Here is a 15,823-nt window from a genome sequence, read left to right as displayed (position 1 = left end):
GAATCTGTAGATTGCATTTGGTAGTATAGTCATTTTCACAATGTTGATTCTTCCTACCCAAGAACATGGAATATCACTCCATCTGTTTATGTTGTCTTTTATTTCTTTCATTAGTGTCTTATAATTTTCTGTGTACAGTTCTTTTGTCTCCTTAGGTAAGTTTATTCCTAGATATTTAATTCTTTTTGTTGCAATGGTGAATGGGATTGATTCCTTAATTTCTCTTTCTGATTTTTCATTGTTAGTATATAAATGCAAGTGATTTCTGTGTATTGATTTTGTATCTTGCAACCTTGCTAAATGCACTGATTAGCTCTAGTAATTTTCTGATACTATCTTTAGAGTTTGTACAGCATGTACAGTATCATGTCATCTGCAAACAGTGAGAGCTTTACTTCTTCTTTCCTGGTTTGGATTACTTTTATTTCATTTTCTTCTCTGATTGCTGTAGCTAGAAGAACTATGCTCTAGCTAGCTTCCAGAACCATGCTGAATAATAGTGGTGAAAGTGGACACCCTTGTCTTGTTCCTGTTCTTAGGGGGAGTGCTTCCAGTTTTTTGCCAATGAGACTAATGTTTGCTGTAGGCTTATCATACATGGCCTTTTCTATATAGAGGTAGGTTCCTTCTATGTTCATTTTTTGAAGAGTTTGAATCATAAATGGGTGCTGAATTTTGTCAGAGGCTTTTTCTGCATCTATTGAGATTATCATATGGTTTTATCTTTCAATTTGTTAATATGGTGTATCACATTGATTGATTTGCATATATTGAAGTATCCTTGCATCCCTGGAATAAACCCAACTTGATCATGGTGTGTGAGTTTTTTGATGTTTTGCTGAATTCTGTTTGCTAAAATTTGGTTGAGGATTTATGCATCTATGTTCATCAGTGATATTGGCCTGTAGTTTTCTTTTTTTGTTGTTGTCTTTGTCTGCTTTTGGTATCAGGGTGATGGTGACCTCATAGAATAAGTTTTGAAGTGTTCCTTTCTCTGCAATTTTTTGAAAGAGTTTTCAAACGATAGGCATTAGCTCTGCTCTGAATGTTTAATAGAATTCTCCTGTGAAGCCATCTGGTCCTGGGCTTTTGTTTTTTGGCAGATTTTTGATCACAGCTTCAACTTCAGTGCTTGTAATTGGATTGTTCATAATTTCTATTTCTTCCTGGTTCAATCTTGGAAGATTGAACTTTTCTAAAAATCTGTCCATTTATTCCACGTTATCCATTTTATTGCCATATAGTTGTTCATAATAGGTTCTTACAATCCTTTGTATTTCTGAATTGTCTGTTGTAACCTCTCCTTTCGCATTTCTAATTTTGTTGATTTGATTCTTCTCTCTCTCTCTCTTTTTTCTTTTTTTGATGAGTCTGGCTAAAGGCTTGTCAATTTTGTTTATCTTCCCAAAGAACCATCTTTTAGTTTTATTAATCTTTACTATTATTTATTTCACTTCTTTTTCATTTATTTCTGCTTGGATATTTATGATTTCTTTCCTTCTACTAATTTTGGGGAGTTTTTGTTCTTCTATTTCCAGTTGTTTTAGGTGTAAAATTAGATCGTCTATTTGATGTTTTTCTTGTTTCTTGAGGTAGGATTGTATTGCTATAAACTCCCTTCTTAAAACTGCTTTTGCTGCATCCCTTGGGTTTTGAGTTTGTTGTGTTTTCATTGCCATTTGTTTCTAGAATATACACATACACACTGATAAAAGTCAAAATAGTCCAACAAAAATAAAATACAGTAGATTGACCTGGCGAACAAAGGAAATCAAAAATTATATTTACCAGTTAAGAACAAAACTAACTGAAGCACATATTGGAAAACAAAACTAAAGCAAGGTGCCATGTGGGGAATAAACCAATGAAAACAAAACTAGCAAATATGTTGAGAGAAAAGGAAAGAAAGAAAGGATAGATATGCAAAGTTAAATAGAGGTAGATGAAGAAGATTTATATACTTTAAAGATTAACTGCAAGGGGAAAAGTAAACAAAGGAATAAATGTAGAAATAATATAATAGGTTTAAAAAAATTAAAAATTAAAATTATAGAAAAGAGAAAAAAAAGCAAAAGAAAGGGGAAAAAAAGAAAAAAAAAAAAAGGAAAACTTCACAGAAATGCAAAGGCCCAATGTAGAGGCAGAGGTTTATATCAACAATAAAAAATGCGACTGAGGAAAAAAAAAATCTCAAAGCTTAATTAAATTTCTAGTGCCAATTAAATCAACAACTACAACAAGGATGGCGGAGGGGAAGGAAAAAAATCCAAAAGAATCTACAGAACAAGTCAAAACATAAGAATAATAAATGTTTTTCTTGAGTCACTGCTCTCAGGGTGGTCCTTTCCCTCCTCGGGAGTCACAGTCCACCTCATCTCCCTAGGATGCGCTCCAACACTGTGTTGATCTCTGGACCTGCCGTGGGAGCAGCTCAGATTCTAATCTGGTCCTACTCCTGTATGTTCTTGCCTCCAATGTCCACAGCTATCAGAACTAGTGCTCTGTCTTTTGTGGAAGCTCTCAATGACCTTTTGTATATTCCATGGACACAGAATTTGCTTAGTTGTTCGTGTGGATTTAATCTGCAGCTTATACAGCTGGTGAGGAGGTTTTGGGACTTCTTTCTTAGCCACATTGCCCAAGGGTTTCAATTGTGGTTTTATTTCCATCTCTGCATGTGGATCGTCCACTGGGGTTTGCTCCTGAGCCTGCCGTGGAGGACTTGGGTTTGCCCCTGTGAGGGCCAGGTGTGGAGGTGGTGCAGCTGCTTGGATCACAGGGGTTCTGGCAGCCCCAGGTACTCAGGGGAGTTGGTGATTAGGGAAGCAGGAAATATAGTGCTCTAGAAGGGTATGGCAACCAGTATTGGCCAATAGGCTCCAGTATTCTTAGCTGGAGAGCCCCCGTGACAGAGAAGCCTGGCAGGCCACAGTCTACAGGGTCGCAAGGGTTGGACACGACTGAAGCGACCCTGTGAACATAGACGCAATACTTTTTTTTGCTTGTGGCAGGTCTGCCCCAGTGAAAGTTGAGCCTGAAGGTGGTGCAGCTGCTTGGCTTGCAGGGACCCTGGTGGCACCAAGTGTGCAGGGACTTAACTGCCTCCACCACAGGATTTATGGCCCTCTCAGAGTCTTTTTTAGATGCTCTTGTAGCTGGTGATCAGAAGGCTTCCTTGGCCAGTCTTTCTCTGTAGCTCCCCCGTTTCAGGCACTTAGAGGGCTCCCTTACCTGGAGTCCTCTGTTGTTCAGCGCATCAGGCACATAGAGGGACCTCCCTGGCTGGGGTCCTGCTCTGTAAATTGGCATGTCAGGCACTTAAAGGGGCACCCTGGATGGGGTCCTACTCTGTAGTTCAGTATGTCAGGCCTTTGATGGGCCAATCTCTATCATTCAGCTGCGGGTGCTGGCGTGGGGGGAGAGAGAGGCTATGATGAGGGCTCCACCCCTTACATGTGACTCAGCAGTATTGCCTTGCTTCCATGGCTGCCCAGCTCTCCTCCACAGGCATTTCCCACCACAGTCTCCTCCCTCACATCCCCTTGATCCATCTTTCCACAGTCAACAGCAGCCCTCACCTTGGGATTGTTCCACAATTCCTAAACTCCAGCTCCCAGCTTCTGCACCTTCCAGGGAACCTGCGTCCCTGTCCAGGGTATGTATGGCTGTGGCAAGGACTATCTGATTCTCATTCCGTTTAGGCTGCCACAGATCAGCTGTTTCACGCTCAGCCTTAAATGTTTTTCCTCTGACTCAGACAGTTGCCCTGATGTGGGAATCGGACGCCTGCTTCAGTTCCCCTACCCACTGAGGGCAGGTCCAGTCCTAATAACACTCCTGTTTTTCCCCCTAGTTCCTTTGTCCTACCGAGTTTTGTGTGGTTTTATATATTCTTTTCTGCTGGTCAGGTACTCCTATCCACTCTCAACTGATATTCTGCATGCACTTCTGTGTCTGAAGGTGTATTCCTGACGTATCCGTGGAGAGATATGTACTCCATGTCCACTTACTCCTCCACCATCTTGTTCTCTCGAATTGATGCTTTTGAACTGGGGTGTTGGAGAAGACTCTTGAGAGTCCCTTGGACTGCAAGGACATCAAACCAGTCAATCCTAAAGGAAATCAGTCCTAATATATATTCATTGGAAGGACTGATGCTGAAACACCAATACTTGGCCACCTGATGTGAAGAACTGACTCATTGGAAAAGACCCTAATGCTGGGAAAGATTGAAGGCAGGAGGAGAAGGGGATAACAGAGGATGAGATGGTTGCATGGCATCACTGACTCAATGGACATGAGTTTGAGTAAGCTCTGGGAGTTGGTGATGGACAGGGAAGCCTGGCGTGCTATAGTCCATAGGGTCACAAAGAGTTGGACACAACTGAGTGACTGAACTGAACTGAATAGAATCTGGGTGATATAATTAGAAAGAAATGGGGCTTCACTTGTGCGTGGGAAGCCAAGTCTACAAATGCCTGGTCACTCTTAATATAAAAATCTTGGCTACAACAAGTAAACAACATAAGGGGTGGGTCTTGATTCCAAGGAAGTAACTGCTAATACACTTAAAGAACTAATAAAATTATATCCTCTTTTGTTGTTCAATACCTAAGTAGCAACACATCAAATATCAGAACTATGTCTCAGATATAATCTAGCTTATTACATTTAAAGGTTGTTTGCAGTACTTGCAATTCTTATTACCCAGGGGTCTTCAATTTTGTCTCCCATATTTATCATTGATCTTCTTCATAGGGTTTCCTAGGAATATGACATTTAAAAGAAACTTGGTCTCAAAGGGTAATCAATACCATATCCTTCTGACTGGCCTTGGTTACATACACACATTTGCTAACTAGATCTCTTTTGCCAAATGGAAACATCACATTCAAGAATATTCTGAGGTTATTTTCCCAACTAGTTTGGCATCTCTCTAGGGCAATTACTCACTCTAAACTCATCACATAACCATTCCACGATGGGCAAAGAGTCTGCCATTCGCCTACAATCATACATACTTAAGAATAAAAGTTATTAACTGAGGATAAAAATATGAAAGCCCAACAAAACATGCACTTAAGATTTTTAAAATTATCTGTTCCAAATGGCTCTGCCAAAAAGAAAAGAAAAAAAAACTTTAAAGCATAATGTTTGACAACAGTTTCTGGCTATTTTTCTATTATGAACATGCCTGCCTTTCATTATCCCCACAGGTTCCAGGAAGACAAAAGTTAATGAACAGAATTACTAAAATAGCTTCCTAATTGTCCTTGAGTGTCCTTAATTTCTGCCTCCATGTATAGTGAAATGACAGAAGAGGAGTTGAAAATGTCTCCATATTCTCTAGAGAAAATATCTTAGATTTAAAGGACATAAAATAGAGATTTAACCGCTAATCAAGAATATAAGCTACAATCTTCATGGCTCCAAAACTTAATGGCAAGCTTTCATCATCTCCCCAGGGCTTTAAAATGATCAATACTTATCTAATGGTTATAGCCATGAGTTGGATTATTCAGTTCTAAAAAGACATGATAATATTTTTCAAACATTATTTTTCAGCCATTTCTTCAAAATTATGATCTTATACAGAATAGCTTGCTACAAAGAAAACAATAATAACTATAATGTTATTTATGTGAGATAAATAACCACTGTGTTTTAAAAATTAGAAAATATAGCCAAAAGAACTGGCTTTTTTATTCTTACCTCATATATTTAAATCTTAATAAAACTCTGATGAGGTGCTTAAAATTTGTCAATATGTTTTTTTTAATTCAATGACCTAAGAATAAAACACAGATAGTCTTTGCAATTTTCTTGCTTTTTGATCGTGCTTCTTAAGTGCCTTAAATGTCAGTTCCCATAACCTATGTTTTCTTTGACTTAAAGGCACAAAAGTTAAAAGTAGCTTTTCCTCAGGTCCTCCCCAAAATTGGTCAAAGATCCAGTTACTAATGGTCATCATAGGTAAGGTTGCCTGGCAACCAATCCTGCCCACTATCTGGAGCTGCCTGAGTCCATCAGTTCTGATAGCAACTTAACACAGGTCAATCATTAATACAGAAAATAAAGACGAAAAGAGAACATGTTAGTGGAGCGCCCCATGAGTAAATTGTTTGAAAGTTTTAAATAGAAACATTTCTGCAAGATTTTTCTCCCTCTATTTTTTCCTTTGTGTAAGTACATGTGCAAAAAGATCTTAAGAGAAAGAACTTAATTATTGATCTCTGTAAGTATCTCGTGTGCTAAAGGAAGATTTTTTCGTATATTTATACTTTGCATCACACTTGCAACTTTGGGGGTGATAAATTTGGGGGTTTTTTATGTAGTTTTTCTTTATTTTGGGCTTCCTTGATAGCTCAGTTGGTAAAGTATCCACTTACAATGCAAGAGAACCTGGTTTGATTCCTGGTCAGGAAGATCCGCTGGAGAAGGGATAGGCTACCCACTCCAGTATTCTTGGGCTTCCCTTGTGGCTCACCTGGTAAAGAATCTGCCTGCAACCCAGGAGACCTGGGTTCAATGCCTGGGTTGGGAAGATCCCCTGGAGAAGGGAAAGGCTACCCACTCCAGTATTCTGGCCTGGAAAATAGTCCATGGAGTAGCAAAGAGTCGGATATGACTGAGTGACTTTTCACTTTTCTTTATTTTGGATATCTTGAGCTTCTGAACATCTCTCTCAGGCTCTCTACCCATCAAGGAATGGTTTTAATCAATTATTATATATCCACAGAGTATTTATTCAGCTTAAGAATAGTATACTGGAGAGGGTAAAATGAAAAGTCAAATGAAAATAAATTGCAGCTCAATCCTCAATCTATGATAGAGACAAATTTCATTCTTAAAATGAAAAATGTGGAATAGATGCTATCTCATTATCCCTACTTTAGGAAGCAAACCTTAAATGGAGCTTAGGGTTGACCGTATTTCTTAGGGAATGTCTTTGGGATCAATATATATGGAAGAGGGTGGAAGGACACAACATTAAGCAGAAGGTGCAGCTCAGATGCAGGCTCGACTGTTTCAGGGGATTCCACAGGGAATCTAGAGCTGCAATGGCCCCATCAAAGTTGTCCCATGGGTGGTAGAAATAGCCAGGTTAGTATACTTCCATCTTGATCAGTCACTGGATATTGGCCATGTGTGGAAGGACGTGGGCAGGGCAGCAATCCCCAGAGAGTCTAATAACTGAATGCTGTCCACTGATAGCATTCTGAACAGCAAAGACAACAAGTATTCTCTTGCAGGGGGATCTCGGTGGTGCATCTCCATGCCCACAATAGACACTTCTCAAAGTACTCTGCAGTCAGCCTCAGTTCCTCCACGTCTTGCTGATGCCTCATTTCCCTTTCCTTATATTTGCTGTCGATGCCAGTGTTTCTTAAACTCACTTATGGATTGCATTTAATAACAATGAAAAAATATATCAAGATGCAGTGGGGCAATGAAGCCTGTGTGCTGCAACTACTGAGCCAATGCACCACAGCTAGGGAGAAGCATCAAAAGATCATGCATGTCTCAATGAAGATCCCTTGTGCTGCAACTAAGACCTGACACAGCCAATAAATAAATAAAAAGTATATCAGAGATATTCAGTGTTGATTTAGAATGTCATAAGCATAAAATCTTTTAAATAGCTGCAAATTTGCATTCTTTAAGTTTATACCTGTTACAATTGTATAAAAATTAGGTTTAAAATATAATTATAAGCAAATAACAAGAAATTTAAACTTAACATTAATATGCTAGATAATCTCCTCTTGGTTTAACAGTTGAAAGATCAAACCTCAAAATACATCTAGTTCTCTGGTTTGGCAATAATAATAATAATAGTAATAGTAGTAGTAATAAATAATGTAAAGTAAGCTAGCTGTTATAAATTTTGAGAAATGGTATCATATTAAAAAGTATTTTGCAGAACAGTCTTTGAATGCTTCAATAAGATGACATTTAGCAGCCCTTTAAAATTCTATTTTTCCTTGCCAGTATGGTTATCAAGGCATATTGTACTGCACACTGAGAATCAGGAACAGAAAAACTGACATAAATAATAAATAATATTTCCTCACTATACGCTATTCACTCTTTAAAGCATTTTACTTTCATTCCTTCATTTAACTCACAAAAGAGAACTGTGTGGTAGATTTTACTAATAACACATTTTCATAAAGAGTAAGATTGAGGCAAAGAGAATTTAAAAAACTAACACAAGATCTCAAAGCTTGACTGTGTTTGTGTGTATATATACATACATGTAATTTGAATTTTTAAATTATTACATTTATATTTGCTGAAACTATACTATTTGTTATCCAAAGAACTGTCACAAAATCATTAAATTTGCTCTATTTTAGCATGAATCATAAGCCCAAAGTATTCATGTTTTTTATGATTACAGTATTTCAAGTTATTTAGTGATTTCAAAAGTATTTTACAGGATATTTATATGAGGTGGTACTGGTGTTAAACAACCTGCCTGCTGATGCAGGAAACACGAGAGATGCAGAGATATGAAGTTACACATTAAAATATATATTTTATAGTTAATGAAATAAAGAATAATCTGACTAATATGGACTATAGAATATCTTACTACCAAGAAAGAGAGAGGAGAAAAAAAATTTTCTAATTTTATGTTCATGCAAAAGCAGTTCTTATAAAGGTTAGTAACCTCTGCAAGGCTTCCCTGGTGGCTCAGATAGTAAAGAATCCACTTGCAATGCAGGAGACCCAGGTTCGATCTCTGGATTGGGAAAATCCCCTGGAGAAGGGAATGGCTAACCCCTCCAGTATTCTTGCCTGGAGAATCCCATGGACAGTAGAGCCTGGCAGGCAATAGTCCATGGGGTTGCAAAGAATCGGATACAACTGAGAGACTAAGCATGCATACACTCAACCTCTGTAGCAAGCAAAAGAATTAAAAAAAAAAAACAAAAACATGATTTCAGCATGTAACTCTTGATAATTATGTTTCCAAAATTTACTGAGTAAAAAATTTCACAGTATATGAGTCTGAATTAATTAAGTCAAAATAGAGGAATAGAGCTTATATTTCAAATGCCATAGAAAGTAAACATAAACACTGGGCATTTGTCATTGACTATTCTAGCAAATAGTAAACTTAGCTGTATAAAAACCAGTGTGTTAAGAAAAGGGATCTGCAGTTAGATGATGATTTCTTTGCATAAATAAACATTTTAGGCCAAAATGTGATGCATGATATACAGTTTGTTAATATTAAATCATTAAACTTTGAATAACTGGTGCTCTCAGAGAAGGTATTTTATGAGATACTCATGACTGTAGGATAAGAAAACATTTTCATGGTCTAACAAGTCCATCCTTTGATGGAAGGATAAGAGCAAAATTCGGAGTAATAAAATAAAAAGAATCTGTATGAGACTTTATTAAAAGAAAAAAATACCATATTTTTCTCTTTTTGTTATTTCATTTTCAGCAGACAGCTCTTTCTTTTCTCAACACCAGGCATCATCTGTGAAAACAGGTAAGAGTCCAGTTGCTTCTCCTCCACAGAACATATATACTTGGAAAGTCATGGTGTTTTTCGTCACTGATCATCATGCATGGGTTACCAGTCCCAAGGGAAGACTCCAACTACACAGAGGTTAGGAAAGATCATCACAATGCCAGGGGTAGAAGTTCAAACACTTTTACCCACTGCATCTTGTGATCAGAGTGACCAAGAAGAGCCCCAGTGCAGTCAAGCACTGGATAGAATAATGATTTACTTACCTAGAGAAGAGAAAGAACAAGATCAGCTTCAATAGCTGGTGGTGCTCTCCAGTGGCCAAAAGTTCTCTCCCCAACACCTGTGTGCACCCTGTTCCTGCCCTGCAGTGGGGTTGTGACCTGTGGCCCACATGCTTCAAGAGAAGGCTAGGTGATAAGAAACAGGATGTGGAGAATCTTCATCTCTAGGTAAAATATGCTCCAAGCCCAATAACCATTTTTATGTGGCTGAATGGGGGTGAAAAGACTACATGCTCAAGGACTGTCTTTCCCAACAATTTTCATCTCTGGATTAATTCTGCAGTATCTCTAAGATATCCCAACATCTCCTATAAGATTTACAAGCAAAAGCCCAAGATTTTTCATGGTATTGAAAAGCACTGAAGAATTTCACAAAAGAATTCATCCCATTGAAGATTTCTTGTAACTATGGCTGATGCCTTATATATTGTGGAAGCAATGTCCTGCATAATAGAATAAAGATTCAAGGTGATATGCTTTCAGACAATAGAGACCAGTATAGTTGAATATCACCTGATAATACACAGCTTTTTCTTTTAATGTAGTAGAACTTTTTCTTCTTCAGGGCTTCTCTGGTGGTGCAAAGAATCTGACCACAATGTAGGAGACCCAGATCCGATCCCTGAGTTGGGAAGACCCCTGGAGAATGAAATGGCAATCCACTCCAGTATTCTTGCCTGGGAAATTCCATAGAAAGAGGAGCCTGGTTGGCTACAGTCCAAAGGATAGCAAAGAGTTGACACAACTGAGCCTAACACACATTCTTTACCTCTGAAGCAATGTTACCACTCAGTGATCAGTGTGCTTTAGTTCTTTCTGCTCTGCTCCATAGTATAGATTTCATAAACATAGCTAGATTTTGCTTTTATCAATTTATCTCTTGAATTTAGTTGGTCTCTAAGGACATATACTCTAGAACACCAACTACTTGGTAACTGCCCCAGTATCTGATTTTCGATCCAATTATTTACAATTCTAAAAGGAAAAAAAATTTTAAAATTGTTTATTCAAATGTTGCTGCAGAACTTCAACTTAGCATGTTCTTAGCCAGTGAGTATTACTTTTCAAAAATATATAAACTTTGCTCAAGGCCACTGCATCAACAGCACTTTGTTGCCACTAAAGTAAACAATGGGGGCTCTTTATTGCTATTTCATTGCCTCAGCAAGGTCATCTTAATTTCCTTTTGCTAATAGCCTGTGTACTGAGACAACATATTGAATATTCACAGCACACACAGGACCAGGATATGACAATGAAAGTATGGTTGGGGAAATTTAAAAGGGAGAATTTATTTAATTTGCAAAATCTGCTAAAAATGCAAATCCTAAACCTCAATGTATTTCTTCTACAGCAGGTGAAACCAACTGAATCAAAGATTCTATTGAATTAGAGAGTCTCATTTTCCTCCTGACTATTTGCAGATGCACTACTGAGATTTGGGCAATGATGGAAAAGGAGGTATTTGGATAATATGACATTGTATGTAAAAATATTGTAACATTTAGGTGTTAAGCAGGATGATTATTTGAACAATCTGAGACAGAGAAAAAGTAAAAGAGACTTAGCATCTAGGAGAACCAGGAGGAATGAAGATGTGGGGCTCAGAGGCAGTATTAAATAATATCCTGGAAATTGATCTCGAACAACTGAGGGTCATGACAGGCTTCCCTGGAAAAGAGCTCAGACCAGGGCAATATGAGATTTCAGGTTTTCATGAAGATGAGGTAACAGAAACTATTTGCAACTATGATCTGTGATGCACCACAAATATACCGTGATATTCAGCAGAGCAAGATGACTTTTGTTTCAATGGAAACTAAGAGAACTTGAAAGAAAACAAGTCTAGCCTAGAGAACTACAATCTACTCTTAATCACCGTCTTTTTTAACAATCTGTTTCTAATCTCCTAGCCATTGCCCAGTCACTTAGTACATATACATTTGCTTGTGTGCTTTGTTTTGTTTTTTGCTAAACTGTATGATAAGCAAGTGAAGAGACTAGTCTACATTTGATCATTTTTCTCTTACTTTCCTTCTCCTGCCTATTTTTTGGAGCAGTATTAGAAACAGTAAAGTGAAAAATATACTAATCTTTATGTATTCTAACGGCATTAACATTGACGTGTGCTTAATAACTTCCTCTTCTTAAAATGACAACCTATGTCTTCAAGACCTAGGCTAGAGAAGATGGCGGAGGAATAGGATGGAGAGACCACTCTCTCCTCCACAAATTTATTGAAAGAACATCTGAACGCTGAGCAAACTTCACAAAACTACTTCTGAACGCTGGCAGAGGACGTCAGGCATCCACAAAGACAGCGCATTATCTTCAAAAGGAGGTAGGAGAAATTATAAAAGATAAAGAGAGACAAAAGAGTTAGGGACGGAGACCCGTCCCGGGGAGGGAGTCGTAAAAGAGGAGAAATTTCCAAGCACCGGGAAACCCTCTCACTGGCGGGTTTGGGGGAAGATTTCGAATTTCGGAGGGCAACATAAATGGGAGAAAAAATAAATAAAACCCACAGATTATGTGCCTAAAGGCAACTCCCAGAAAAGAACCCCAGACGCTCGCAGCCGCCACCAGCAAGTGGGGGCTGAACGGAGAGGAGCAGGCGGCACTGCTTAGGTTAAGGACTGGGCCGAAGGCCCTGAGGGCAATCTGAGGGAGCTAACGTGAGATAGTAACCTAAACTGTGGGACAGCCAGAGAGAGAGAACTATCCCGCGAAAAGCCCAAATCTAAGGCACTGCCAGCCCGCTCACAGAACAAAGGACTGAGCGATACCAGAGGAGAGCTAGCTGGCGGACCGCCCCATCCCCCACCGGACACAGCAGGCAGGCGGGGCCAGCCAGAGCCAGAAAGGGGCAAACTCGGCCCCAGAGAGGGCACCCCCTACCAAACTGCAAACAGGCTCCCAGTTTCTAAGCAAAGACTGCCTGAGATCCCGGAGGGTCGACAGCCGCCGGGAGGGTCGCAGCCAGAGACCAGCTCCCCAGAACCGACACAAAGCACACCGGAGCCGGGTGCACCCGTAAACCGAGGTGGGGACCAGGGAGGTGATAAGCCGCCCCGCCCCAACAGGGGAGAGTGCGCTGCCAAACTCCTGGCTGCCTGAGCTGCTCCGACCGGGAGCAGCACAAACCGCGGGCAGAACCGAGTCTGCGCCTTTGTGGAGTACCCGGGAACCTGAACCTGAGCGGCTTAGACCTGGGAAGTGCACGCATCTCAGGGCCCACTCCCCGGCCACCTAACCTGAAGCCTGAGCAGGGTAGACGGGGAAAGCACACACGCCGTGAGTGGGGCGAACCCAGTGCAGCCAAGACACTGCAAGCTCACCACACACAAGCCAGTGATATAGGTTTGCAGTGTTCCTCCCTCCCCACAGCACGACTGAACAAGCGCACCTAAAGAGACCACCTCCACCCCTTTGTGGCAGGGCGGAAATTAGATACTGAAGAGACCTCCAAACAGAAGCCAAATAAACAGAGGGAAGCGCGTTGGAAGGGACAGGCCAACAGATTAAAATCCCTGTAGTTAACACCGACTGCATTGAAAGGGGCCTATAGATCTTGAAAAGTATAAGCAGGAACAAGGATCTATCTGAAACTGAACAGACCCCACACTGCTCACAACAGCTCTAGAGAAAGTCCGGGATATATATTTTTACTATTATCATTTTTTTTTAATTTTTTTCTTTTTCTTTCTTTTTTCTTTAAGTCCTCTATTACACCTTTAACTTTCATTTTCATAACCCACTATTACCTTGCAAAAAAAAATACTATTTTTAAAGCAAACTGCATACATATATCTTATACCTTTTGTGGTTTCTTTTTTTTACTGTTTTTTTCCTGTTTTACTTTTTTTACTGTTTCTTTTTTTTACTGTTTCTCTGTTTTTTTTCTTTTTACACTATTTCCTTTTTTTATATTGTATGTTTTATAAGAGTCTAACTTCTACTCTAGATTTTTAATCTTTTTTTACATATTTGATATCAATTTTGTACATTTAAGAACCCAATCTTTAGGACCCATTTTTACTCAGGAGTGTGATTACTGGCTTGATTACTCTCTCCCCCTATTGATGCTCTTTCTTCTCCCCCAGGGAACCTCTATCTCCCACCCTCCTCCTTCTCTTCTCAACCCAATTCTGTGAATCTCTGAGGGTGTTCTGGGTACCGGAGAACACTTCGGGAATAGAATACTGCCCAGATCTCTCTCTCCCCTCCTAATTCCTCCCTTTCTACTCATGCTCACCTCTATTACCTTCCTCCCCCCTCTCTATGTATATCTGTGAACCGCTCTGAGGGTTCCAGACTGTGGAGAGCACAGAGGGAAGTACTTACTGGCTAGACTGCTCTCTCCACGTTTGAGTCCCCCTCTTCCCCTCCTGGTCACCTCAATCCCCTCCCCCTTCACCTCTCCTGTAACTCAGTGAACCTTTCTGGGTATCCCTCACTGTGGAGAATCTTTTCACCATTAACCTAAAAGTTTTATTATTGATGCTGTATGGATGGAGAAGTCTTGAGGCTACTGCAAGAATAAGACTGAAAGCCAGGGGAAACATTAATTAATAAGAGATCATCCAATAGCCTCCACATATACACTGAAACCAAGCTCCACCCAAGAGCCAATAAGTTCCAGAGCAAGACCTACCACGCAAATTCTCCAGCAACGCAGGAACATAGCCCTGAGCATCAATATACAGGCTGCCCAGAGGCACACCAAATCCATAGACATCTCAAAACTCAATACTGGATACTCCATTGCACTCTAGAGAGAAGAAATCCAGCTCCACCCACCAGAACACCGACACAAGCTCCCCCAACCAGGAAGCCTTGACAAGCCATCCGTCCAACCCCACCCACAGTGAGGAAACTCCACAATAAAGAGGAACCTCAAACTACCAGAATACAGAAAGGCCACGCCTAACACAGCAATCTAAACAAGATGAAAAGGCAGAGAAATACTCAGCAAGTAAAGGAAAATGAGAAATGCCCACCAAACCAAACAAAAGAGAAGGAGATAGGGAATCTATCTGAAAAAGAATTTAGAATAATGATAATAAAAATGATCCAAAATCTTGAAAGCAAAATGGAGTTACAGATAAATAGCCTGGAGACAAGGATTGAGAAGATGCAAGAAATGTTTATCAAGGACTTAGAAGAAATAAAAAGGAGTCAATATATAATGAATAATGAAATGCTAATATGCTATGCTATGCTAAGTCACTTCAGTCGTGTCCGACTCTGTGCGACCCCATAGACGGCAGCTCACCAGGCTCCGCCGTCCCTAGGATTCTCCAGGCAAGAATACTGGAGTGGGTTGCCATTGCTTTCTCCGAATAGTGAAATAAAGGAGATAAAAGACAATCTGGAGGGAACCAACAGTAGAATAAAGGAGGCAGAAGATAGGATAAGTGAGGTAGAAGATAGAATGATGGAAATAAACGAAGCAGAGAGGAAAAAAGAAAAAAAGAATCAAAAGAAATTAAGAAAACCTCAGGGACCTCTGGGACAATATGAAACGCCCCAACATTCGAATCATAGGAGTCCCGGAAGAAGATAAAAGGAAAGGCCATAAAAAAATACTCGAGGAGATAATAGTTGAAAATTTCCCTAAAATGAGGAAGGAAATAGTCACAGAAGTCCAAGAAACCCAGAGAGTCCCAAACAGGATAAACCCAAGGCGAAACACCCCAAGACACATAGTAATCAAATTAACAAAGATCAAACACAAAGAACAAATGTTAAAAGCAGCAAGGGGAAAACAACAAATAACACACAGGGGGATCCCCATAAGGATAACAGCTGATCTTTCAATAGAAACCCTTCAGGCTAGAAGGGAATGGCAGGACATACTTAAAGTAATGAAAGAGAATAATCTATAACCCAGGTTACTGTACCCAGCAAGGATCTCATTCAGATATGAAGGAGAATTCAAAAGCTTTACAGACAAGCAAGAGCTGAGGGAATTCAGCACCACCAAACCAGCTCTCCAACAAATGCTAAAGGATCTTCTCTAAACAGGAAACACAGAAAGGATGTT

General features: G+C 39.7%; 1 long non-coding RNA gene across 1 annotated transcript in view; it reads left to right on the top strand.

The window, feature by feature from the left end:
* Positions 1-14,932, top strand: part of LOC145524423 (uncharacterized) — a 33,032-nt gene extending 18,100 nt beyond the window's left edge. The window contains exons 2-4 of the long non-coding RNA XR_014067493.1: positions 9,467-9,511; positions 11,132-11,238; positions 11,951-14,932. This is a non-coding gene — a long non-coding RNA (uncharacterized LOC145524423). The remainder of the gene's footprint in view (positions 1-9,466; positions 9,512-11,131; positions 11,239-11,950) is intronic.
* Positions 14,933-15,823: the final 891 nt, after the last annotated feature.

This window comes from Giraffa tippelskirchi, chromosome 10 (assembly GCF_054371585.1).
Source record: "Giraffa tippelskirchi isolate mGirTip1 chromosome 10, T2T-mGirTip1v1.2.pri, whole genome shotgun sequence".
NCBI classification, from domain to species: Eukaryota; Metazoa; Chordata; class Mammalia; order Artiodactyla; family Giraffidae; genus Giraffa; species Giraffa tippelskirchi.
Note: the sequence above shows the minus strand (reverse complement) of the source record. Positions and strands in the feature narration are given on the sequence as shown.